The following is a 3,843-nucleotide window of genomic DNA, read 5'->3' on the forward strand; positions in this document are numbered from 1 at the left end:
AACAGTAAACCTTTGACATGGTCGTTGCACCCCAAGTTATTATAACATTGCACTGGGATCGACATGTCCTTCTTTTGTCATTCTTCTAATACTGGAACTTCTACCATATCTTTCCTTTGTGCATACCTCTCCTCCCTGCCTTTCTGCACTAGGATCTTTGCTAGCTAATCTTACAGTCCAACTACACCTGCCATTTGATGGTGATGGTCATGGGTCCTGTTTATGGAGGCGGTTACCATAACAATGTCCTGTTGGCCACAACACGCTGAGCTGATCTTGTAGTACCCAGTGACGGGCAACTTCCACGCTTGCACTGCAACCTAAGACAGGGGAATGGGGCCTCCCCAGAGACGGGTAAGCAGTGCAGGGGCGGTGGACGACCTAAGACAGGGGCTACTTGATTCCCTTTGACATGCAATAAACAAAAGAGGGGAACTTGCTGATAGCAGGCCTTCCCTGGCCCCCGGGGCCCAGCCCCCAATTCCTTGTTCTGCATGTCAAAGTGGCCAGTTCACAAGGCCATGACATATGTGCTCCACGGGAACGTCTTGACCTTTATCTAACAATGGCAGATGTCACAACCAAATTTCTCCCCCTCTCTATTGTCCGTGCCTTTCTCTTAGGGTGTTGCCAACTTAATTTTGTCTGCACTACAAAGACAGCCTCAGCTGTCCCCCTTCGTCCACCATCGTCACGATACAGGATACGAGGCAAGGCACTGCACTTGAGTGATCCTTGAAGTGGACCTCAAGGGGAGCATGTCCTATTGCATGCGGGTTGGACGTCCATGCCCCGCCCCACGAAAAAAGGCGTCGGCTGATATGGCCTCAGGTTTGGGGAAGGGCCCTCCTTAAGGCTGGGCCATACTATGCAGCCACTTCTGCACAGTGGGATAGGACCTCTACTCTCGCCTGTATTGTCATACAAAAACAAAAAAGGGGGAACTGTGGTGAGCCGTTTCTGTGAACTGTGGCCGCCATTACAAGATGGCGCTGGTTTCCCCTGTAGTCTGTGACAAACAACTCCTTATCAGAATGAGTTGGCACGCTGTGACTTGGCACCCTATGAGAAAAGTCCACGTGGCAGTTGTGCATTGGGGCTTTATCTGCTTTATTAAGGCTGGGGCACACGGCAGTAGGAGTAGTGGCAGTAGTAGTAGAAGTAGTAGTAGGAGTAGCAGTAGAAGCTAAAAGACATGTCAATACAAAGGCCTGAATAAACAGCTGAAAGAAGAAAAAGTATCAAGGACCTGAATAAACTGCTGAGAGAAGATTCCCGAGTTGCGTCTTCCTTGCGGGCAAGGGGTCGCGACAGGTGTGAACTCAAGGACAGATAAATCTGCCTAATTTGGGGAAAAAAGGTAATCCCATTTCCCTGATATTAGGGAGGAGCAAGTCCATTTTAAAAATAAATTGGAGTTAGTCAGGGGAAGGTTCTAGAAAAGCAGCGGCAGTAGCAGCAGTGCTGGTCCTGTGTGGAGGTGCTCTTCAGGTGTAAGTTCTCACTCCAGCGCCAGGAAGAGTCTGGTTTGTGTTTGTCTGTGGAGACCTCTCTTATCTCACTTGCCTGCGGGGAAATTGGGCTGAAGCGACTGAGTCCATGATGGAGAGAGAAAAGGTACAGTTCTGTAAATTCTTCATTGGTGGCTTAAGTTTTAAAACCACAGAAGAAAGTTTAAGAAACTACTATGAGCAATGGGGAAAACTTACAGATTGTGTGGTTATGAGGGATCCTGCAAGCAAAAGATCAAGAGGATTTGGTTTTGTAACTTTCTCAGCCAAGGCTGAGGTTGATGCTGCCATGGCTTCAAGACCTCATTCAAAATGGCAGAGTGGTTGAGCCAAAATCAGCTGTAGCAAGAGAGGAATCTGGAAAACCAGGGGCTCCTGTGACTGTGAAGAAGCTGTTTGTTGGTGGAATTAGAGAAGATACCGAGGAACACCACCTTAGAGATTACTTTGAAGAATATGGAAAAATTGACACCATTGAGATAATTACGGATAGGCAGTCTGGAAAGAAAAGAGGCTTTGGTTTTGTTACTTTTGATGACCATGTCCTGAGGACAAAATTGTATTGCAAAAATACCACACCATCAGTGGTCATAATGCAGAAGTAAGAAAGGCTTTGTCTAGACAAGAAATGCAAAAAGTCCAAAGTTCCAGGAGTGGAAGAGGAGGCAACTTCAGAGGAAGATCTGATGGATATGGAAGCGGAGGTGGATTTGGGGATGTCTCTAATGGATCTGGAGGAGGACCTGGAAGTGGCAATTTTGGAGGTAGTCCTGGTTATGGAGGAGGAAGAGGAGGCTATGGTGGTAGAGGATCTGGCTATGGAAACCGGGGTGGGGGCTATAGAGGTGGTTATGACAACTATGGAGGAGGAAACTATGGAAGTGGAAGTTATAATGATTTTGGAAATTATAACCAGCAACCTTCTAAATATAGTCTAATGAAGAGTGGAAACTTGGGTAGCAGGAACATGGGGCAACTGTGTGGTAGAGGAAATTATGGTCCTGGAGGAAGTGAGGGTTATGGTGGGAGGAGCCAATACTGAGCTTCATCCTATTTGCCTTGAGCTTCATTGTATAAATGGGAGAGGATGAGAGCTCAAAGGTAACTGAACAGCTTCAGGTTATCAAAATAACAATGTTAAGGAAATTCTTATCTCAGTCATGCATAAATATGCAATGATATGGCAGAAGACATCAGAGCAGATGCAGAGAGCCATTTTGGGAATGGATTAGATTATTTAATAACATTAACTTACTGTGGGGGAAGGATTGTAAAAAATAAAAATAAAAATAATAAAAGCCTTTGAGACAGTTAAAAAAAAATTCAAAAATTTGAAGAAAAATCTAGAGTGGATCATTATTATTATTGTTATTTTTTATAGTTTATTATGTTGGGAGAAGGAAAGTTAAACAATTTGAAACACAGAGATAACCAATATTTAATTTAAATTTTATTCCTTCTAATTAATTTTCATGTCTTATTTAATACTGAATATATTCATCTATTTGGACTAATTTTTATTTTTCATTTTAATATTAATAGTAAACTGCACTTAAATTAAAAATGTGCATTGTTCATTTTACCTTTTCTAAATGTATGATTTTTTTCCTGTAAATGAACTCACAAATTAGGAAATCTTGAGTACAGAAAAAGTAACAATGAGTTTTGGCCTTTTTCATGGCAAACAGTTGAGAAGAATTTTCTGTCCTCATGTGTTTAACTTGCTTATAGAAATGGCAAACAAAGAATAACTCAGTGGATCTAAGAAACTTAAATCAAAGAACAGATCCCTGGGAAGATAGAAAGTGGTTGGTTTTTAATAGGGACTGTTTTTTTTTCTCTGTGAGAATGGGTGATGGGGAACAGCAGTGAGTGACATTGTTATGGAAAATAGTCCAAGTATTATACCTGAGCTCTCTCTTGATTGGGGCTAAACTTTTAATTATGCTTTAAAAATATTTAAAAAAATTGCCTGGTTATTGACTGTTTTCCAACTGCAAGACAGAAAAAGCGAGGTCAAGCTCTGGTAAGATTAGTGGAATGAGCTCAGGGGAACACCTACATCTGTGTATTGATGGTAGTTGGTATCAGCAGTTGCCTGGTGCAGATACCTGCCTTGGAATTTTGTTTTTACTTTCACAAATGCTATGATTTAGGTAATAGAAAGTAAGGAAGGAAACTCTGAAAGAAAAAGAGCAATGGACCATTGGAGGTACTGAGCCAGTATGGTATAACTACTTTATCCCAGGCAGGTTAATTGATGATTTAGACAAATTCAAGAAGATACATGGGGCTGAAGAGATATCTGACATATCTTTATTGATGGATAGGA

General features: G+C 42.2%; 1 pseudogene; it reads left to right on the forward strand.

The window, feature by feature from the left end:
• The first annotated feature begins 1,602 nt into the window (after nucleotides 1-1,602).
• Nucleotides 1,603-2,553, forward strand: LOC113178112 (heterogeneous nuclear ribonucleoproteins A2/B1 pseudogene; annotated as a pseudogene).
• The last annotated feature ends 1,290 nt before the right edge of the window (nucleotides 2,554-3,843 follow it).

Source organism: Urocitellus parryii, chromosome 8 (assembly GCF_045843805.1).
Source record: "Urocitellus parryii isolate mUroPar1 chromosome 8, mUroPar1.hap1, whole genome shotgun sequence".
Lineage (NCBI taxonomy): Eukaryota > Metazoa > Chordata > Mammalia > Rodentia > Sciuridae > Urocitellus > Urocitellus parryii.